Source organism: Acomys minous (assembly GCF_964271855.1).
Source record: "Acomys minous genome assembly, chromosome: 7".
NCBI classification, from domain to species: Eukaryota; Metazoa; Chordata; class Mammalia; order Rodentia; family Muridae; genus Acomys; species Acomys minous.
Window position 1 is genome coordinate 20,901,331 of NC_140488.1, and position 23,185 is coordinate 20,924,515.

Sequence of the window (23,185 nt, forward strand, 5' to 3'; positions counted from 1 at the left end):
TGTCTGCCCTCCTCCTCCTAGTATTCCTCCTCCCTTCTACTTCTTTCTTGTCAGTCTTCACATTTTTCTCCTCCTCCTTCTTCCTCACTCTTCCCTCCTCTCCCTTGTTCTTTTTTCTCTCTTCCTGTATTGTTTTTCTTATTGCTTCCCCTTTAGTCTTTGTCCCACTCACCTCTGACCTTCTTTTCACACCGGATTCATCCTCCAGCCTTTTTCTTTGGATAGCTCCTCTTCTTGCTACTCCCTCCTACTTCCTTCTACTGATTATTTCATTTGCCATCAGTATGTTCCTTCCATCTCCATTCTTTCTTTTCTAACCTCTTCATGTTTCTTTTTTCTTCTATTTCATTCGTCACTCATTCACTGCTCCTCCTTTTCCTCTTCTTCCTCCACCGCTTTTTATTCCTCCTCCTCTTCCTCCTCTTCTGCTCCTTTTTCCTTTTCATCTTCCTCTGTTCTCGTCCTCCTCCTGCTCCTCCATCTCTTCCTCCTCCTCCTCTTCTTCTTTCTTTTCACTCTTCCTTCGCCTCCTCTTCCTCCACACATTTTTCTTACTCCTCCTCTTCTTCCTGTTCCAGTTCTTCTTCCTCTTCCTCTTTTCTCCTCTTTTTCATGCCCCACCTCTTGCTCCTTCTTCTTTCTCTTCATTCTTCCTCCTCCTCTTCTTCCTTCTCCTCCTCCTCTGCCTCCTCCTCCTCCTCCTCTTCTTCTTGTTGTTGTTGTCTTTCTTCCTTTTCATCTTTATTAAATCATCCATCCATGTTGCTTTTCCTTCCTCTCTTTTCCTTCCATATCTTCTCTTCTGCATACGTGGCGCTAGTGCCCTTCTCCTCTACTCTTTGCTACTTATTGTCGTCTTTTTTCCTCTTTCCTCTCACCTGTCTCCTGTTTTTCCATAATCCTTTCTCCCCCTGCTTTTCTCCCCTGTTTTTTCACAGTCAACATTCCTCCACTCATTACTGTCCTTCATCAATCCATTTCAGATCTTCCTGTTTGCTTAATCTCCTGTTTCAGTCATCCTCTTCCTTCCACTATTCTCATCTCCCCCGTCCCCTCTTCTGTCATTTCTCTTTTTAGGTTCCATTCACTAATATCTCTTCGTCCTATTCTCTTCCCTTTACTCATATCATTTGTTCCCTCATGCAGTCTCTTCCCTGCTCCTTTTTATTCTGCCTGCCATCAACTACAGTTCCCCTTGCCTTCCCTCAGCTCTCCTCCTTTCTCATATTCTGCACTAACCCACTTCCTTGATTTTGCCTTCTCAAACTGCCATGCACCTCTTTCTTCCCTCTTCTTGCTTTCTTTCTCCTCCCCTCTTCCCTCCTCTCTTTACATTCTGTTTCACTCGTTCCTTTCTGCTTCTTTCTTCCTTTCACATTACTCATCTTGACATTACTGTATTCTTCCATCCTGTTCCCCCTTCTCTTTTTTCCTGTTTTCCTGTTACCTTCCCTTCTTCTAATTCTTAACTCCTCTCCCACTTCCCACCTTTTCTCTCGTTCCCATCTTACTCTGTTTCTTACAATATTGGCTCCATCACTTCCTTCTTCTCATTTTATCCTCAATAGTCCTATATCTGTTGCCTGTTTCGCCATCATTCTTCTTGCCTAATCTTACCTCGTCTTTCATTTTCCTTGTCCTTTCCATTCCCCCTTCCCTGTCTCCCTTCTTTCATCCTGGCTTCTTCTTCCTTTCTGCTTCTTCCTTTGACCTCCTGCAACGTCTGACATCTTCCCCCCTCTTTGCTATATGCTTGAGTTAGTCCCTGTTGCCTCTCCCTTACATTTGCTTCAATTTCTCTCTTTGTTTGCACTCCTGGTCCTTAGCTCCTTCTGCCTCCTCTCTTTTCTTTCCTCTTTTCTCTTAATTCTTCTTCAGTTTTCAATTACCCCTCATCCTCCTCAATCTAGCTTCTAGATGCTTTTCTGTGTTTACTCCCCTTTCCTATATATCCCTTCACCTTCATCTTGTATCCTCCATCTTCCCCCCTCTTTTCCTTCCTATTATGTGCTGCTTCTTCTTTCCTATTTTGTCCCTTTCTTTTGTCCTCTTCACTCCATGTTCCTATTCCTTCCTTCTTCCATCTCCTTTCCACATCCCCTTTTTTCCTATCCTTTCCTCTTCCTCCTTTTCCCATTTCTTCTCTCTTCCCTTTTCTTTTCTCCTCCTTCTTTTTAATACTTCCATTCTCTTCAGTCTATCTTCCCTTTCCTCTTATCTCAACTTCATTTACTTTCCTCATCTCTCCATGTCATCCTTCTCCACACTTCTCCCTTCCCTCTCTCAGGTTTCCCATTCTATCTCTTATACCCCCTCTCTCTTTCCCCTTGTGTCTATTCCTCTTTCCTACTCTCTTCTCCATTTCTTGTTGCTCCTGCTTGTAATCCTTTACTCTTCAAAACTCTCCTAACCTATATATTTCACTTCCTTCTTCATTATTTTACCTCCTCTTATTTTACTCCAAGTTCTTCTTCCCTATCCCGTCCTCTTTGCTCTTCAACTCTCATACCACTTTCTCGGTCCTTCATCAAATCAGTCGTCTTCACTCTTCCCTAACCTCTTTCTCCAATCACCACATTCCTCCACTTTTGATAACTCGTCTTCCTACCTACTCCCTCCCACTTATTCCTACTGATTTTTTCAATTCCCACCAGTATGTTCCTTCCATCTCCATGCATTCTTTTCTAACCTCTTCAAGTTTCTTTTTTCTTCCAGTTCATTCTTGGCTCATTCACTACTCCTGCTTCTCCTCCTCTTCATCCACAGCTTTTTCTTCCTCCTGCTCTTCCTCTTCTTCTTCCTCTTCTTTTCTCTTCCTCCTCCTCTTCTTCTTTTATCTCTTCATTCTTCCTCATCCTTCACCTTCTCCACTTCTTGTCCTTGTTCTTCTTGTTCTTGTTCTTCATGTTCTTGGTCTTCTTGTTCTTGTTCTTGTTCTTCTTCTTGTCTTTTTAAATCATCCATCCATGTTACTCTTGCTTCTTCTCTTTCCTTTCCATGTCTTCTTTTCTGCATATCTTCCTCTAGTGCCCCTTCCTCTCTAATCTTTACTGCTTATTGTCCTCTTTTTTCCTCTTCTCTCTCACCTGTCCTCTATTTTCCCCTAATCATTTCTCCCCCTTTTTTCTCCCATATTTTTCACAGTCATCTTTCCTCCATTCATTACTGTCCTTCATCAATCTATTTCCAATATTCCTGTTGCTTAATCTCGTGTTTCATTCATCCTCTCCTCCCAATTTTCGCTTTTCACCTTTCCCCTCTTGCCTTATTTCTCTTCTTAGTTTCTCTTCACTTATATTTCTTCTTCCTATTTGGTTCCCTTCACTCATATCTTTGTTCAGTCATCCAGTGTCTCTCTTGCTCCTTTGTGTTCTACTGGCCATCTTCTACAGTTCCCCTTACCTGTCCCTCTGCTCTCCTCCTTTCTCATATTCTGCACTACCCCACTTCCTTGATTTTGCCTCTACAAACTGCCATGCACCTGTTTCTTTACCTCCTCTTGCCTTTTTTTTCTCCTCCCCTCTTCCCTCCTCTCTTTACATTCTGTTTCACTGGTTCCTTTTTCTCCTCTTTTTTCTTTTCACTTTTCTCTTCTTGACACTTCTATATTCTTCCATCATATTCACCCTACTCTTCTCTCCCTTACCCTGTCATCCTCCCTTCTTCTAGTTCTTAACTCCTCTCCCACTTCCCACCTTTTCTCTCTTTCCCCTCTTACTCTGTTCCTCACCTTTCCAGCTCCATCACTTCCTTCTTCTCTGTTTATCCTCAGTAGTCCTATATCTGTTCCCTGTTCCTTCATCATTCTTCTTGCCTACTCTTACCTCGTCTTCCATTTTCCTCCTCCATTCCATTCCCACTTCCCTGTCTCTCGTCTTCCATCCTGACTTCTTTTTCGTTTCTGCTTCTTTCATTGACCTCCTCCAATGCCTTACATCTTCCCCCGTCTTTGCTATATTCCTCACTTTGTCCCTCTGGCCTCTCCTGTCTCTTTCCACTTGCTTCAACTTCTCTCTTTTTGGCATGCCCTCATGCTCCTTAGCTCCTCCTGCCTCCTCTCTTTTCTTTCCTCTTTTCTCTTAATTCTTCTTAAGTTTTCAATTACCCCTCATCCTCCTCAATCTAGCTTCTAGATGCTTTTCTGTGTTTACTCCCCTTTCCTATATATCCCTTCACCTTCATCTTGTATCCTCCATCTTCTCCCCTCTTTTCCTTCCAATTATGTGCTGCTTCTTCTTTCCTATTGTGTCCCTTTCTTTTGTCCTCTTCACTCCTATTTCTTTTCTGTCCTTCTCACCACACTTTGTCTCTCCACTCCTTCCTATTCTTCTCTTATATTTTCTTTTCATTCCAGGTTCCCATTCCTTCCTTCTTCCATCCCCTTTCCACATCCCACCACCTCTCCCATTTTTGCCTCATCTCTCTGCCCTACACTCGCCGTGAATCTTCTTTCCAGTTAGCACTACACTATTCAGTCTCCTCTCCCATTCCCGATCTTTTATGCTGCATCCTCTTCTCTCTTTTCAACTTGTGCCTAAATGTCCGTTTCCCTCATCTTCACTTTTCCTTCCTCCATCTTTCTCTGTCCACTGCTCTGCTCCCGCTTCTTTCCTCAGTACTCTTCTTCACCTTCCTCTATTCCCCTCTACTTCACGCCTCTTTGCCTTCATTCCTGTCCTGTGTCCTTTCTTCCCTTTCCTCCATCCTATTTCTATATCCACTTTTTCTTTCCCATTCCCTCTGCCTCCATTCTCCCTCATCTGCCCTCCTTTTTCATTTTCCACCCTTTGGACTCTTGCATGATCCACCTTCTCTTTTCTCACCTTCATTCTTTCCTCCTCATGCTTTCACCCCGGTACTTTTTCTACACTCCTCCTTTCCCTTCCCATTCCCACCTCGTTCCTCAACTGTGTCCCCATCACTCTTTTATCAACTCTTCTAGTCTCTCTCTCCACCTCTTCTCTCTCTTCTCAATATATTTTCTTTCTGCCTTTTTTATTGCCTCCTGTTCTCTTCACCTTCCTCTTCCCTTCTCTTCCCTCCCTGGTCTTCTTTCCTGTCTTCTCTCTTTCATCATCACTTCTACTTCTCTATTTCCTTCTCTTTCCTCCCATCTGCTTCTACTGGTTTCAACAATTTCACTTTTGCCCCCCATAGAGCACTAGGGAAGGTCAATGTTCAAAGGTGTATTTTAGAGTTAGAGTAGGTATGGTCTTCTTAGAAGTCTTGTGTCACAGGCATGGGCTTTGTCCTTTCAGGTGCCCAACCGAGGCCCAGTGTCACACTTCATGCTGCCTGCCAACCCAGATGACTGACTCTCATCAAATTCTCCAGCATCATGTCTGCCTGCAGACCAACAAGCTTTCTGCCATGACAAGAATGGACTGAACTTCTGACGCTGGGAAATCCAGTCCCAACTACAAGTTTCTTTGTAAGAGTTGCTGTACTCAACAATTTAACATAGCAGTAGAAACTCTGAGAGACCCTTATGCCTAACTGCCTCCTCTACCATCCTCTTCCATCATCGCTCTGCTCCTTTTTCCTCTTTATACCTTTTTAATTGTCATTCCATTCCCTTCTCTCTTTTTGCCTATTATTGCCTTATCATTCTCTTCAATATTCTTCTCTTCTTAGACATCTTACTTTTTCTTTCATGAACCATTTCCTTCCAATCCTTCCTCTTCCTCCTTTTCGCATTTCTTCTTTCTTCCCTCCTCCTTCTTTTGAATGCTTTCCTTCTCTTCAGTCTATCCTAACTTTCCCCCTTCTCTCATCTTCATTTATTTTCCTCATCTCTCCATGTCATCCTTCTCCACACTTCTCTCTTCCCCCTCCCAGTTTCCCCTCTTTACTGTGCTTTCCACTAACCTGTGGTTACTCTTCAACTCTCCTCCTTTTACTGTCTTTTTCCTTCATTTTCTGCATCCTTCTACTTCTCTGCTATGCCTTCTCCATTCTCATTACCCTTCCCTCATTTTAAACATCTTCCCTTCTCCCTTCCTTCCTTCATCCATATTCTCTTCCCTCTTTCCTCCTCCTTTATCTTCACTCTTCTTCACACGTCTCACTGCTTTGTGCACACCTCTTAGTCTCTCATCCACCGTCCCTCTTCATCCCTAATCCCTCATCTTTATTCTAACTTCTCTACCATTTCCTCTTTTCTCTTCTTCTCTGCTGCCTCCTAGTCAACCCTTGGTCTCTTTCTTTCTCCTTGTTTTTCTGTCCTTGTCTCTGCTCCTTCATCTTTCTTCCTTCATTCTCTTCCATAGCCCCTCCTCTTCCCAAATTCTACTTACACCTATCCTCTTTGCTCCACCCTCCTCTTTCACTCCTCCTCTCTATCACTTCATCTTCTGACTACTTCTCTCTTACCTTCTCTCTTTTTCCAGCAAATTCTTCCCTATCCTGTCCTCTTTGCCCTTCTACTGTCATACCTCTTTCTGAGTCCCTCACCAAATCGCTCATCTTCACTCTTCCCTAACCTCTTTCTCTAATCACTACATTCCTTCATTTTTCTCCTCCATCTTCTCCCTTCCATATACTTCTATCTTCTTTCCTCTTCTGTTCTTCCTCTTAACACACTCAACTCTCTCCTCTTTCCTCCTTTTGTGTTCTCTCTCTCTCTCTCTCTCTCTCTCTCTCTCTCTCTCTCTCTCTCTCTCTCTCTCTCCTCCCTCGTACAGTCTTTAACATTCCCTCTTCTTCATTTTTTCATCCTTCTCTTGTTTAGCATTTTCCTACTTTCCATTTTGTCCATCTTCCTTGCTTCAACCTCATTTCCTTTTTCTAATTCACTTTTATTCCACCACACTTCTCTTTTTTCCTTCTGTCACTCCCTAGACCTACCCTGTTCTGTCTTGTTTCTTTTTCTGTCCTCACCCCATTTATGTCTTCTTCTATTATCCTTAGGCTGCCTTCACAAATACTTTCGCATCCCTTGGCTCTTCCCTTTTCATTCCATCTCCTTATTCTCACCATTTTTTATTTCCTTCCTCTCTCTCCCTGACAGTATCTTCATACTTCACTGCTCATCTCTCCTCCAATTTGCCCCTGATCTCTTCTCTTCCTTAGTCCCTCCTCTTCTGTTCTCCATCCTCCACTTTCATTCATCCCTGCTGCTCTCTTCCCTCTTTACACCCTAAGGTCCATCTTTCCTTCTTTCCTCTTCCCTAGTCTCTTCCTCTCTATTTTCATTCCTCCTTAACCTTGCTTTGTCTTCTCTATGGTTTCCTCTCTCTTTTTTCCCATTCTATCTCTTATACCCCCTCTCTCTTTCCCCTTGTGTCTTTTCCTCTTTCCTACTCTCTTCTCCATTTCTTGTTGCTCCTGCTTGTAATCCTTTACTCTTCAAAACTCTCCTAACCAAATATTTCACTTCCTTCTTCATTATTCTCCCCTGTTTACCTCTATTGCCTTTTCTTCCCCCTTCTCTCTTCATTTATATTCCTCCTTTCCATTTTTATATCTTCTTCTCTCTCCTTACTGTCTACCCTCCCCTCCTAGTATTCCTCCTCCCTTCTACTTCTTTCTTGTCAGTCTTCACATTTTTCTCCTCCTCCTTCTTCCTCCCTCTTCCCTCATCTCCCTTGTTCGTTTTTTCTCTCTTCCTGTATTGTTTTTCTTATTGCTTCCCCTTTAGTCTTTGTCCCACTCACCTCTGCCCTTCTTTTCACACTTGATTCACCCTCCTGCCTTTTTCTTTGGATAACTCCTCTTCTTGCTACTCTCTCCTACTTCCTTCTACTGATTTTTTCATTTCCCATCAGTATGTTCCTTCCATCTCCATTCTTTCTTTTCTAACCTCTTCATGTTTCTTTTTTCTTCTATTTCATTCGTCACTCATTCACTGCTCCTCCTTTTCCTCTTCTTCCTCCACCGCTTTTTATTCCTCCTCCTCTTCCTCCTCTTCTGCTCCTTTTTCCTTTTCATCTTCCTCTGTTCTCGTCCTCCTGCTGCTCCTCCATCTCTTCCTCCTCCTCCTCTTCTTCTTTCTCTTCAATCTTCCTTCGCCTCCTATTCCTCCACACATTTTTCTTACTCCTCCTCTTCTTCCTGTTCCAGTTCTTCTTCCTCGTCCTCTTTTCTCTTCTTTTTCATGCTCCACCTCTTGCTTCTTCTTCTTCTTTCTCTTCATTCTTCTTCCTCCTCCTCTTCCTCCTTCTCCTCCTCCTCTGCCTCCTCATCCTCCTCCTCTTCTTCTTCTTGTTGTCTTTCTTCCTTTTCATCTTTATTAAATCATTCATCCATGTTGCTTTTGCTTCCTCTCTTTTCCTTCCATATCTTCCCTTCTGCATACGTGGCTCTAGTGCCCTTCTCCTCTACTCTTTACTGCTTATTGTCCTCTGTTTTCCTCTTTCCTCTCACCTGTCTCCTGTTTTTCCATAATCCTTTCTCCCCCTGCTTTTCTCCCCTTTTTTTTCCACAGTCAACATTCCTCCACTCATTACTGTCCTTCATCAATCCATTTCAGATCTTCCTGTTTGCTTAATCTCTTGTTTTTCATCCCCTTCCTTCCACTTTTCTCATCTCCCCTGTCCCCTCTTCTGTCATTTCTCTTTTTAGGTTCCATTCACTAATATCTCTTCGTCCTATTCTCTTCCCTTTACTCATATCATTTGTTCCCTCATCCAATCTCTTTCCTGCTCCTTTTTATTCTGCCTGCCATCAACTACAGTTCCCCTTGCCTTCCCTCTGCTCTCCTCCTTTCTCATATTCTGCACTAACCCACTTCCTTGATTTTGCCTTCTCAAACTGCCATGCACCTCTTTCTTCCCTCTTCTTGCTTTCTTTCCCCTCCCCTCTTCCCTCCTCTCTTTACATTCTGTTTCACTCGTTCCTTTTTGCTTCTTTCTTCCTTTCACATTTCTCATCTTGACACTACTGTATTCTTCCATCCTGTTCCCCCTTCTCTTTTTACCTGTTTTCCTGTTACCTTCCCTTCTTCTAGTTCTTAACTCCTCTCCCACTTCCCACCTTTTCTTTCATTCCCGTCTTACTCTGTTTCTTACAATATTGGCTCCATCATTTCCTTCTTCTCATTTTATCCTCAATAGTCCTATATCTGTTGCCTGTTTCCCCATCATTCTTCTTACCTAGGTTTATCTCGTCTTTCATTTTCCTTGTCCTTTCCATTCCCCCTTCCCTGTCTCCCTTCTTTCATTCTGGCTTCTTCTTCCTTTGACCTCGTCCAAGGTCTTACATCTTCCCCCTCTTTGCTATACTCTTCACTTTGTTCCTCTTACCTCTCCAGTCTTTTTCCTCTTGCTTCAATTTCTCTCTTCTTCATATACACTCATATTCCTTAGCGCCTCCTGCCCCCTGTTTTCTTTTCTCTTTATTCTTCTTCAGTTTTCATTTACACTTCATCTTCCTCAATCTGGCTTCTTGATGTTTTTCTTTGTTTATTTCCCTTTCCTTCATATCCCTTCACCTTCATCTTGTATCCTCCAACTTTCCCCCCAACATTTTCTTTCTTATTATGTGCTCCTTCTTCTTTCCTCTTTCGTCCCTTCTGTTGTCCTCTTCACTCCTATCCTTTCTTTGCTCTTCTCACCACACTTTGTCTCTCCACTCCTTCCTCTCCTTCTATTATATTTTCCCTTCCTTCCAGCTTCCCTTTTCTTCCTACTTCCATCCTCTTTCCACATCCCTCCACTGCTCCCATTTTTGGCTCACCTCTCTGGCTCTACACTCACCGTGAATCTTCTTTCCAGTTAACACTACACTATCCAGTCTTCCCTCCCATTCCCAATCTTTTTTTTTAATTAATTAATTTTGATACAGTGCTTTGCCTGCATGAACACCCACAGGCCAGAAGAAGGCACTAGATCTCATTTTAGATGGTTGTGAGCCACCATGTGGTTGCTGGGAATGGAACTCATGACCTCTTGGAAAGCAGACAGTTCTCTTAACCTCAGAGCCATCTCTCCAGACCCCCCCCTTCCCAATCTTTTATGCTGCCTCCTCTTCTCTCTTCACCTCATACCTATATCTGTATTTCCCTCATCTTCCCTCTTCCTTCGTCAAACTTTCTCTGTCCACTTCTCTGCTGCTGCTGCTGCTCCATCTTTCCTCAGTACTCTTCTTCGTCTTCCTCTATTCCCCTCTACTTCACCCCTCTTTGCCTTCATTCCTCTCTTGTTTCATTTCTTCCCTTTCCTCCAACCTATTTCTACCTCCTGTTCTCCTTTTCCCATTCTATCTGCCTGCATCTCCTTCAGCTGCCCTCTGTTTCATTTTCCAACCTCCATCCTCTTCCATCCACCCTTCTCTTTTCTCACTGTCACTATTTCCTCCTCACGCTTTTACCCTGGTACTTTTTCTACACTCCTCCTTTCCCTTCCCATTCCCAACTCTTTCCTCAACTGTGTCCTCACATCTCTTCTCTTCACTCTTCTGGTCCCTCTCTCCTTTTTTATTTCATCCTGTTCTCTTCACCTCCCTCTTCCCTTCTCTTCCCTCTTTTGTCTTCTTTCCTGTCTTCTCTCTTTCATCATCACTCCCACTCCTCTATTTCCATCTCTTTCCTCCCATCTGCTTCTACTGGTTTCAATAATTTCATTTTGCCCCCTATAGAGCACTAGGGAAGTCAATGTTCAAAGATGTATTCTTGTTAGACTAGATATAGTCTTCTTAGAAGACGTGTGTCACAAGCGTGGGCTTTGTCCTTTCAGGTGCCCAACCGAGGCCCAGTGTCACACTTCATGCTGCCTGCCAACCCAGATGACTGACTCTCATCAAATTCTACAGCATCATGTCTGCCTGTAGACCAACAAGCTTTCTGCCATGACAAGAATGGACTGATCCTCTGAAGCTGGGAAATCCAGTCCCAACTAAAAGTTTCCTTGTCAGAGTTCCTGTGCTCAACAATTTTATCGTAGCAGTAGAAACTCTGAGAGACCCTTATTCCTAACTGCCTCCTCTACCATCCTCTTCCATCATCATTCTGCTCTTTTTTCCTCTTTATCCTTTCCCTTTATTATCATTCCACTCCCTTCTCACCTTTCCCTATTATTGTCTTATCGTTTTCTTCACTATTCTTCTCTTCTTTGTCACCTCATTTTTCTTTCGTAAACCATTTTCTTTCAATCCTTTCTTCTTCTTCCTTTTCTCGTTTCTTCTCTCTTCCCTTTTCTTTTCTCCTCCTTCTTTTTAACACTTCCATTCTCTTCAGTCTATCTTCCCTTTCCTCTTATCTCATCTTCATTTAGTTTCCTCATCTCTCCATTTCATCCTTCTCCACACTCCTCCCTTCCCCCTCTCATGTTTCCCTCTTTTCTCCGCTTTCCACTAACCTGTGTTTACTCTTCAATGCTCCTCCTTTCATTGTCTCTTTCCTACATTTGCCACATCCTTCTACTTCTCTGCTATGCTTTCTCCATTCTCAATCTCCTTCCCTCATTTTAAACATCTTCCCTTCTCCCTTCCTTCCTTCCTTCATCCATATTCTCTTTCCTCCTCCTTCATCTTGACTCTGCTTTCCACATCTCACCACTTTTTATACACCTCTTAGGCTCTCTTCCACCTTCCTTCTTCATCCCACATCCCTCATCTTTATTCTAACTTCTCCACTATTTCCTTTTTTCTCTTCCTCCCTACTGCCTCCTCGTCACCACCTTGGTCTCTTTCTTTCTCTCTGTTTTCCCCTCTTTGTCTCTGCTCCTTCATCTTTCTTCCTTCATTCTTGCCCATAGCCCCTCCTCTACACTTTTCCTCTGCCCCACCTGCCTCTTTCAAGCCTCATTTCTATTGCTTCATTTCTGCCTTCTTTTCTTTTACCTCCTCTCATTTTCCTCCAAGTTCTTCTTCCCTATCCCGTCCTCTTTGCTCTTCAACTCTGATACTTTCTCAGTCCTTCATCAAATCAGTCATCTTCACTCTTCCCTAACCTCTTTCTCAAATCATCACATTCCTCCACTTTTCTCCTCCATCCTCTTCTCCCTTCCATCTTCTTCCTCTCTTCTTATCTTCAATTTCTCCTCTTAGCACACCCAACTCTCTCCTCTTCCCCCTTTTGTTTTTTCTCTCTCTTCTTCCCTATTCAGTCTTTCCCATTCTCTCTTCTTCATTTTTTCCTCATTTTCCTGCCTAGCTTCTTTTCCCACTTCCTATTTTGCCCACCTTAATTGCTTCAACCACATTTCCTTTTTCTAATTTACTTTTTTTTCCACCACCATTCTTTTTCTTCCTTCTGGCACTCCCTAGGTCTACCCTCTTCTTTCTTCTTTCCCTTTCTGTCCTCAGTCCATTTATATGTTGTTCTGTTATCCTTAGTCTTCCTTCACCAGTACTTTTGCGTCCGTTGGCTCTTCCCTCTTTACTTCATCTCCTTATTCTCAGCATTTTTTATTTCCTTCTTCTCTCCCTGACAGTATCTTCACACTTCCCTGCTCATCTCTCTTGGAATGTGCCCCTGATCTCTTCTCTTCCTGAGTGTCTCCTCTTCTGTTCTCCATCGTCCCCTTTCATTCATCCCTTCCTTCCTCTTTCCTCTTTGCCTCCTAAGGTCTCTCTTTACTTCTTTCCCCCTCCCTAATTCCTTGCTTTCTATCTTCATTCCTACATAACCTGCTTTGTCTTCTCTACAGTTCCTCTCTCTTCTTTTCCCCTTCTACCTCCTCTACCTCTTCTCTCCTTCCCCTTGCCTCTTAGTTCCTCTTTTCTACTCTCTTCTCCATTTCCTGTTGCTCCTGCTTGTAATCCTTTACTCTTCAAAACTCTCCTTCCCTCTTTATTTCTCTTCCTTTTTCTTCTTCTTTGTTTACCTCTACTGCCTTCCCCTTCTCTCTTCATTTATGTTCCTCTTTTCCACTTTTAATTCTTCTTTGCTCTCCTTACTGTCTGCTCTCTTCCTCCTCATATTCCTCCTCCCTTCTACTTCCCTCTGACAATCTTCACATTTTAATCCTCTTCTTTCTTCCTCACTCTTCCCTCATCCCCTTCTTCTTTTTTCACTTTTCCTGTATTGTTTTTCTTATTGCTTCCTATTCAGTCTTTGTCCCACTCACCTCTTATATTCTCTTCAAACTTGATTGACATTCCTGCCCTTTTCTTTTGATAACTCATCTTCCTACCTACTCCCTCCTACTTGGTTCTACTGATTTTTTAAATTCCCATCAGTATGTTCCTTCCATCTCCATGCATTCTTTTCTGACCTCTTCAAGTTCTTTTTCTTCCAGTTCATTCTTGGCTCATTCACTACTCCTGCTTATCCTCCTCTTCTTCCATAGCTTTTTCTTCCTCCTCCTCTTCTTCCTCTTCTTCTTCCTCTTCTTTTCTCTTCCTCCTCCTCTTCGTCCTCATTTATCTCCTCATTCTTCCTCATCCTTCACCTTCTCCACTTCTTGTCCTTGTTTTTCTTGTTCTTGTTCTTCATGTTCTTGTTCTTCTTGTTTTTGTTCTTTTTCTACTTGTTCTTCTTCTTGTTGTCTTTTTAAATCAACCATCCATGTTACTCTTGCTTCTTCTCTTTCCTTTCCATGTCTTCTTTTCTGCATATCTTGCTCTAGTGCCCCTTCCTCCCTAATCTTTACTGCTTATTGTCCTCTTTTTTCTCTTCTCTCTCACCTGTCCTCTGTTTTCCCCTAATCATTTCTCCCCCTTTTTTCTCCCATCTTTTTCACAGTCATCTTACCTCCATTCATTACTGTCCTTCATCAATCTATTTCCAATATTCTTGTTGCTTAATCTTGTGTTTCATTCATCTTCTTCTTCCCAAATTTCGCTTTTCCCCTTTCCCCTCTTGCCTCATTTCTCTTCTTAGTTTCCCTTAACTTATATTTCTTCCTCCTATTTGATTCCCTTCACTCATATCTTTGTTCTGTCATCCAGTGTCCTTCCTGCTCCTTTGTCTTCTGCCTGCTATCTTCTACCGTTCCCCTTACCTGTCCCTCTGCTCTCCTCCTTTCTCATATTCTGCACTAACCCACTTCCTTGATTTTGCCTCTGCAAACTGCCATGCACCTCTTTCTTTACCTCTTCTTGCCTTTTTTTTTCTCCTCCCCTCTTCCCTCCTCTCTTTACATTCTGTTTCACTGGTTCCTTTTTCTCCTCTTTCTTTTTTTCACTTTTCTCTTCTTGACACTTCTATATTCTTCCATCCTATTCAGCCTTCTCTTCTCTCCCTTACCCTGTCATCCTCCCTTCTTCTAGTTCTTAACTCCTCTCCCACTTCCCAACTTTTCTCTCTTTCCTCTCTTACTCTGTTCTTCACCTTTCCAGCTCCATCACTTCCTTCTTCTCTTTTTATCCTCAGTAGTCCTATATCTGTTCCCTGTTCCTTCATCATTCTTCTTGCCTACTCTTACCTCATCTTCCATTTTCCTCCTGCATTCCATTCCCGCTTCCCTGTCTCTCGTCTTCCATCCTGACTTCTTCTTCCTTTCTGCTTCTTCCATTGACCTCCTCCAATGTCTTACATCTTCCCCCCTCTTTGCTATATTCTTCTTTACTTTGTCCCTCTTGCCTCTCCTGTCTCTTTCCACTTGCTTCAATTATTCTCTTCTTTATATTCACTCATGCTCCTTATCTCCTCCTGCCTCCTCTCTTTTCTTTCCTCTTTCCTCTTAATTCTTCTTCAGTTTTCACTTATTCTTCATCGCCCTCAATCTAGCTCTTGATGCTTTTCTATGTTTACTCCCCTTCCCTTCATATCCCTTCACCTTCATCTTGTATCCTCCAACTTTTCCCCCAGTGTTTTCTATCCTATTATGTGCTTCTTCTTCTTCTTCTTCTTTCCTCTTTGGTCCCTTTCTTTGGCCTCTTTACTCCTATTGATTATCTCTCCTTCTCATCACACTTTGTCTCTCCGCTCCTTCCTCCTCTCTTATATTTTCCCTTGCTTCCAGCTTCCACTTTCTTCCTTCTTCCCTCCCCTTTCCATATGCCTCCATCTCTCCAATTTTTGCCTCACCTCTCTGCCCTACACTCACCGTGAATCTTCCTTCCAGATAGCCTACACTATTCAGTCTCCCCTCCCATTCCCGGTCTTTTATGCTGCATCCTCTTCTCTCTTTTCACCTCGTACCTATATTTCCAATTCCTCACCTTCACTCTTCCTTCCTCCATCTTTCTTTGTCCACTTCTCAGCTGCTACTGCATCTTTCCTCAGTATCCTTCTTCATCTTACTCTATTCCCCTCTACTTCACCCCTCTTTGCCTTCATTCCTCTCCTGTTTCATTTCTTCCCTTTCCTCCATCCTCTTTCTAGCTCGTCCTTCCCATTTCCCACTCCCTCTGCCTCCATTCTCCATCATCTGCCCCCCATTTTCATTTCCCACCCTCTGTCCTCTTCCATCCACCCTTATCTTTCCTCACCTTCACTATTTCCTCCTCACGCTTTCACCCAGGTACTTTTTCTACTCTCCCCCTTTCCCTACTCATTCCCACCTCTGTCCTCAGCTGTGTCCTCATCTCTCTTCTCTCAACCCTTCTACTCTCTCTCTCCACCTCTTCTCTCTTTACTCAACATATTTACTTTCTGTCTTTTTTATTTCTTCCTGTTCTCTTCACCTCCTTCTTCCCTTCACTATTCTTCTCTTCTTAGCTATCTTACTTTTTCTTTCATAAACGATTTCCTTCCAATCTTTCCTCTTCCTTCTTTTCTCATTTCTTCTCTCTTCCTTTTTCCTCACTCCTCCTTCTTTTGAATACTCTCCTTCTCTTCAGCCTATCATTCCTTTTCCTCTGCTCTCATCATCATTTATTTTCCTCATCTCTCCCTGTCATCCTGCTCAACACTTCTCTCTTCCCCTGCCAGTTTTCTCTCTTTTCTCCTCTTTCCAGTAATCTGTGTTTACTCCTCGATGCTCCTCCTTTCATTGTCTCTTTCCTTCATTTTCCGCATCCTTCTACTTCTCTGCTATTCCTTCTCCATTCTCATTCTCCTTCCCTTATTTTAAACATCTTCCCTTCTCCCTTTCTTCCTTCATCCCTATTCTCTTCCCTCTTTCCTCCTCCTTTATCTTGACTCTTCTTCACACTTCTCACTACGTTCTTCACCTCTTAGTCTCTCTTCCTCCTTCCCTCTTCATCCCTCATCCCTCATCTTTATTCTAACTTCTCCACCATTTCCTCTTTTCTCTTCTTCTCTGCTGCCTTGGTCTCTTTCTTTCTCCTTGTCTTTCCCTCTTTGTCTCTGCTTTTTCATCTTTCTTCCTTCATTCTCTTCCATGACCCCTTTTCTTCCCAAATTCTACTTACACCTGGCCTCTTTGCCCCACCCTCCTCTTTCACTCCTCCTCTCTGTCACTTCATCTTCTGCCTACTTCTCTCTTACCTTCTCTCTTTTTCCAGCAAATACTTCCCTATCCTGTCCTCTTTGCCCTTCAACTGTCATACCTCTTTCAGTGTCCTTCACCAAACGCTAATCTTCACTCTTCCCCTAACCTCTTTCTCTAATCACTACATTCCTTCATTTTTCTTCTCCACATTCTCCCTTCCATATTCTTCTATTTTCTTTCCTTTTCTGTTTCTCCTCTTACCACTCTAACTTTCTCCTCTTTCCTCGTTTTGTGTTTTCTCTCTCTTCTCTCTCTCTCTCTCTCTGTCTCTCTCTCTCTCTCTCTCTCTCTCTCTCTCTCTCTCTCTCTCTCTGTCTCTCTCTGTCTCTCTCTGTCTCTGTCTCTCTCTCTCTCTCTCTCTCTCTCTCTCTCTCTCTCTCTCTCTCTCTCCTCCCCTGTACAGTCTTTAACATTCCCTCTTCTTCCTTTTTTCATCCTTCTCCTGTTTAGCATTTTCCTACTTTCCACTTTGTCCATCTTCCTCACTTCAACCTCAATATCTTTTGCTAATTCTCTTTTATTCCACCACACTTCTCTTTCTTCCTTTTGGCACTCCCTAGATCTACCCTCTTCTGTGTTCTTTATTTTTCTGTCCTCACCCCATTTATGTCTTCTTCTATTATCCTTAGGCTGCCTTCACAAATACTTTCGCATCCCTTGGCTCTTCCCTTTTCATTCCATCTCCTTATTCTCACGATTTTTTATTTCCTTCCTCTCTCTCCCTGACAGTATCTTCATACTTCACTGCTCGTCTCTCCTCCCATTTGCCCCTGATCTCTTCTCTTCCTTAGTCCCTCCTCTTCTGTTCTCCATCCTCCACTTTCATTCATCCCTGCTGCTCTCTTCCCTCTTTACACCCTAAGGTCCATCTTTCCTTCTTTCCTCTTCCCTAATCCCTTCCTTTCTATCTTCATTCCTCCTTAACCTTGCTTCATCTCCTCTATAGTTCCTCTCTCTTCTTGTCCCCTTCTACCTCTTACACCCCCTCTCTCTTTCCCCTTGCCTCTTAGTTCTTCTTTTCTACTCTTTTCTCCATTTCTTGTTGCTCCTGCTTATAATCCCTTACTCTTCAAAACTCTCCTTCCCTCTTTATTTCTCTTCCTTCTTCATTATTCTCCCCTGTTTACCTCTATTGCCTTTTCTTCCCCTTCTCTCTTCATTTATATTCCTCCTTTCCACTTTTAATTCTTCTTCTAACTCCTTACTGTCTACCCTTCCCCTCCTAGTATTCCCATTCTCTTCTACTTCTCTCTTGCCGGTCTTCACATTTTTCTCCTCCTCCTTCTTCTTCACTCTTCCCTCATCTCCCTTGTTCTTTTGTCACTCTTCCTGTATTATTTTTCTTATTGCTTCCTCTTTAGTCTATGTCCCATTCATCTCTGACTTTCTTTTCACACTTGATTCATTCTCCTGCCTTTTCCTTTGATAACTCCTCTTCTTGGTACTCCCTCCTACTTCCTTCTACTGATTATTTCATTTGCCCTCAGTATGTTCCTTCCATCTCCATTCTTTCTTTTCTAACCTCTTCATGTTTCTTTTTTCTTCTATTTCATTCATCGCTCATTCACTGCTCCTTCTTTTCCTCTTCTTCCTCCACCGCTTTTTCTTCCTCCTCCTCCTCCTCTTCAGCTCCTTTTTCCTTTTCATCTTCCTCTTTTCTTTTCCTCCTCCTGCTCCTCCATCTCTTCCTTTGTTTCTTCGTCCTTATCTTCACTATTCCTTCACCTCCTCTTCTTCCACACAATTTTCTTACTCCTCCTCTTCTTCCTGTTCCACCTCTTCTTCCTCTTCCTCTTTTCTCCTCATTTTCATCCTCTGTCTCTTGCTCCTCCTTCTCTTCTTCTTTCTCTTCATTCTTACCCCCCTCCTCCTCCTCCTCTTCTTCTTCTTCCTTTTCATCTTTATTAAATCATCCATCCATGTTGCTTTTGCGTCCTCTCTTTTCCTTCCATATCTTCCCTTCTGGATAGACAGCTCTAGTGCCCTTCTCCTCTACTCTTTACTGCTTATTGTCCTCTTTTTTCCTCTTCCTTCTCACCTGTCTCCTGTTTTTCCATAATCCTTTCTCCCCCTTGCTTTTCTCCCCTTTTTTTCACAGTCATCATTCCTCCATTCATTACTGTCCTTCCTTGATCAATCCATTTCAGATCTTCCTGTTAGCTTAATCTCCTGTTTCATTCATCCTCTTCCTTCCACTTTTCTCTTCTCCCCTGTCCCCTCTTCTATCATTTCTCTTTTTAGGGCCATTCACTACTATCTCTTCATCCTATTCTCTTCCCTTTACTCATATCATTTGTTCCCTCATCCAATCTATTTCCGGCTCCTTTTTATTCTGCCTGCCATCAACTACAGTTCCCCTTACCTGTCCCTCTGCTCTCCTCCTTTCTCATATTCTGCACTAACCCACTTCCTTGATTTTGCCTCTGCAAACTATCATGCACCTCTTTCTTCCCTCTTCTTGCTTTCTTTTTCCTCCCCTCTCCCCTCCTCTCTTTACATTCAGTTTCACTCATTCCTTTTTTGCTTCTTTCTTCCCTTCACGTTTCTCATCTTGACACTACTGTATTCTTCCATCCTATTCCCCCTTCTCTTTTTTCCCTTTTTCTGTTATCTTCCCTTCCTCTAGTTCTTAACTCCTCTCCCACTTCCCACCTTTTCTCTCTTTTCCCTCTTACTCTGTTTCTCATAATATTGGCCCCCTCACTTTCTTCTTCTCATTTTATCCTCAATAGTCCTATATCTGTTGCCTATTTTGCCATTATTCTTCTTGGCTACTCTTACCTCATCTTTCATCTTCCTCGTCCTTTCCATTCTCAATTCCCTGTCTCCCTTCTTCCATCCTGCCTTCTTCTTCCTTTCTGCTTCTTTCTTTGACCTCCTCCAATGTCTTACATCTTCCCCCCTCTTTGCTATATGTTTCACTTTGTCCCTCTTGCCTCTCTCTAACATTTGCTTCAATTTCTCTCTTCTTCCTTTGCACTCCTGCTCCTTAGCTCCTCCTGCCTCCTCTCTTTTCTTTTCTCTTTTCTCTTAATTCTTATTCAGTTTTCATTTACCCTTCATCTTCCTCAATCTTGCTTCCTGATGCTTTTCTTTGTTTACTCCCATTTTCTTCACATCCCTTAACCATCTTGTATCCTCCATCTTCCCCCCTCTTTTCCTTCCTATTATGTGCTGCTTCTTCTTTCCTATTTTGTCCCTTTCTTTTGTCCTCTTCACTCCTATTCCTTTTCTGTCCTTCTCACCACACTTTGTCTCTCCACTCCTTCCTCTTCTTCTCTTATATTTTCTTTACATTCCTGGTTCCTATTCCTTCCTTCTTCCATCCCCTTTCCACATCCCACCACCTATCCCATTTTTGCCTCATCTCTCTGCCCTACACTCGCCGTGAATCTTCTTTCCAGTTAGCACTACACTATTCAGTCTCCCCTCCCATTCCCGATCTTTTTTGCTGCATCCTCTTCTCTCTTTTCATCTTGTGCCTATATGTCCGTGTCCCTCATCTTCACTCTTCCTTCCTCCATCTTTCTCTGTCCACTACTCTGCTGCTGCTTCTTTTCTCAGTACTCTTCTTCACCTTCCTCTATTCCCCTCTACTTCACGCCTCTTTGCCTTCATTCCTCTCCTGTTTCATTTCTTCATTTTCCTCCATCCTCTTTCTAGCTCCTCTTTCTCTTTCCCCATTCCCTCTGCCTCCATTCTCCCTCATCTGCCGTCCTTTTTCATTTTTCACACTCTGTCCTTTTGCATGATCCACCCTTCTCTTTTCTCACTGTCACTATTTCCTCCTCACGCTTTCACCCTGGCACTTTTTCTACTCTCCTCCTTTCCCTTCCCATTCCCACCTCGTTCCTCAACTGTGTCCTCACATCTCTTCTCTCAACCCTTCTAGTCTCTCTCTCCACCTCTTCTCTCTCTTCTCAACATATTTTCTTTCTGCCTTTTCTATTTCATCCTGTTCTCTTCACCTTCCTCTTCCCTTCTGTTCCCTCCCTGGTCTTCTTTCCTGTCTACTCTCTGTCATCATCACTTCTACTTCTCTATTTCCATCTCTTTCCCCGCATCTGCTTCTACTGGTTTCAACAATTTCACTTTTGCCCCCTAGAGAGCACTAGGGAAGGTCAATGTTCAAAAGTGTATTTTTGTGAGAGTAGTTATGGTCTTGTTAGAAGTCTTGTGTCACAGGCATGGGCTTTGTCCTTTCAGGTGTCCACCCCAGGGGCAGTGTCACACTTCATGCTGCCTGCCCACCCAGATGACTGACTCTCATCAAATTCTCCAGCATCATGTCTGCCTGCAGACCAACAAGCTTCCTGCCATGACAAGAATGAACTGAACGTCTGAAGCTGGGACATCTAGTCCCAACAACAAGTTTCTTTGTAAGAGTTGCTGAGCTCAACAATTTTATCCTAGCAGTAGAAACTCTGAGAGACCCTTAGGCCTAACTGCCTCCTCTACCATCCTCTTCCATCATCGCTCTGCTCCTTTTTCCTCCTTATACCTTTTTAATTGTCATTCCAATCCCTTCTCTCCTTTTGCCTATTATTGTCTTATCATTTTCTTCAATATTCTTCTCTTCTTAGACATCTTACTTTTTCTTTCATAAACCATTTCCTTCCAATCCTTCCTTTCCTCTTTTTCTCATTTCTTCTTTCTTCCCTCCTCCTTCTTTTGAATGCTTCCCCTTGCCTCTTAGTTCTTCTTTTCTACTCTCTTCTCCATTTCTTGTTGCTTCTTCTTGTAATCCTTTACTCTTCAAAACTCTCCTTCCCTCTTTATTTCTCTTCCTTCTTCATTCTTCTTCCCTGTTTACATCTATTGCCTTTCCTTTCCCCTTCTCTCTTCATTTATATTCCTCTTTTCTGCTTTTAAATCTTCTTCGCTCTCCTTACTGTCTGCCGTTACCCTCCTCGTAGACCTCCTCCCTTATATTTCTCTCTTGCCAATCTTCGCCTTTTCTTCCTCTTTCTTCTTCCTCACTCTTCCCACATCTCCTTTCTTTTTTCACTCTTCGTGTATTGTTTTTCGTATTGCTTCTTTTTCAGTCTTTGTTCCACTCACCTCTTACTTTCTCTTCACACTTGATTGACATTCCTGCTCCTTTCATTTTATATTTTCTTCCTGCCTTTTTTATTTACTCCTCTTCTCTTTGCCTTCCTCATCCCTTCTCTTCCCCTTTTTGTCTTCTTCCCTGTCTTCTATCCTTCATGACCCCTCTCACTTCTATATTTCCCTTTTTCCTCCCATCTGCTTCTACTGGTTTCAACAATTTCGCTTTCGCCCCCTATAGAGCACTAAGGAAGTTTAATGTTCAAAGGTGTATTCTTCTTAAACTAGGTATGGTCTTCTTAGAAGACGTGTGTCACAGTTGTGGACTTTGTCATTTCAGGTGCTCAACCAAGGTCCAGTGTCACCCTTCATGCTGCCTGACAACCCAGATGACTGACTCTCATCAAATTCTACAGCATCATGTCTGCCTGCACGCCAACAAGCTTCCTGCCATGACAAGAATGGACTGAACGTCTGAAGCTGGGAAATCCATTCCCAACTACAATTTTCCTTTGTAAGAGTTGCTGTGCTCAACAATTTTATCGTAGCAGTAGAAACTCTGAGAGACCCTTAGGCCTAACTGCCTCCTCTACCATCCTCTTCCATCATCGCTCTGCTATTTTTTCCTCTTTATCCCTTCCCTTTATTATCATTCCTTTCCCTTCTCACCTTTCCCTATTGTTGTCTTATCATTTCCTTCACTATTCTCTTCTTTATCGTCCTACTTTTTCTTTCTTAAACCATTTGCTTCCTATCCTTCTTCCTCCTTTTCTCATTTCTTCCCTCCTCCTTCTTTTTAATACCTTCCTTCTCTTCAGTCTATCTTTCCTTTCCCTTATCTCTCATCTTCATTTATTTTCCTCATCTCTCCATGTCATCCTTCTCCACACTTCTCTCTTTCCCCGCCCAGTTTTCCCTCTTTTCTCCTCTTTCCAGTAACCTGTGTTTACTCTTCAACTCTCCTCCTGTCATTGTCTCTTATCCTCATTTTCCGCATCCTTCTACTTCTCTGCTATTCCTTCTCCATTCCCATTCTCCTTCCCTCATTTTAAACATCTTCCCTTCTCCCTTACTTCCTTCATTCATATTCTCTTCCCTCCTCTTTTATCTTCACTCTTCTTTACACATCTCACTACTTTCTACACACCTTAGTCTCTCTTCAACCTTCCCTCTTCATCCCTCATCCCTCATCTTTATTCTAACTTCTCCCCCATTTCCTCTTTTCTCCTCTTCCGTACTGCCTCTTAGTCAACCCTCGGTCTCTTTCTTTCTCCTTGTTTTTCTCTCCTTTTCTCTGCTCCTTCATTTTTCTTCCTTCATTCTCTTCCATAGCCCCTCCTCTTCCCAAATTCTACTTACACCTCTCCTCTTTGCCCCATCCTCCTCTTTCACTCCTCCTTTCTATTTCTCCATGTTCTGCTTTCTTCTCTCTTACCTCCTCTCATTTTCCTCCAAGTTCGTTTTCCCTATCCTGTTCTCTTCGCTCTTCAACTGTCTTACCTCTTTTTCAGTCCTTCATCAAGTCGCTCATCTTCACTCTTCCCTAAGCTCTTTCTCCAATCACCATTTTCCTCCATTTTTTCTCCTGCATCCTCTTCTCCCTTCCATCCTTTTCTATCTTCTTCCCTCTTCCATTTCTGCTCTTACCACACTCAACTCTCTCCTCTTCCCTCCTTTTTTGTTTTCTCTCTCTCTTCTTCCCCGTTCAGTCTTTCACATCCCCTCTTCTTCTTTTTTCATCTTTCTCCTGCTTACCTTCTTTTCCCACTTTCTATTTTGTCCATCTTTCTTGCTTCAACCTCATTTCCTTTTTCTAATTCACTTTTATTTCATTACACTTTTCTTTCTTCCTTTTG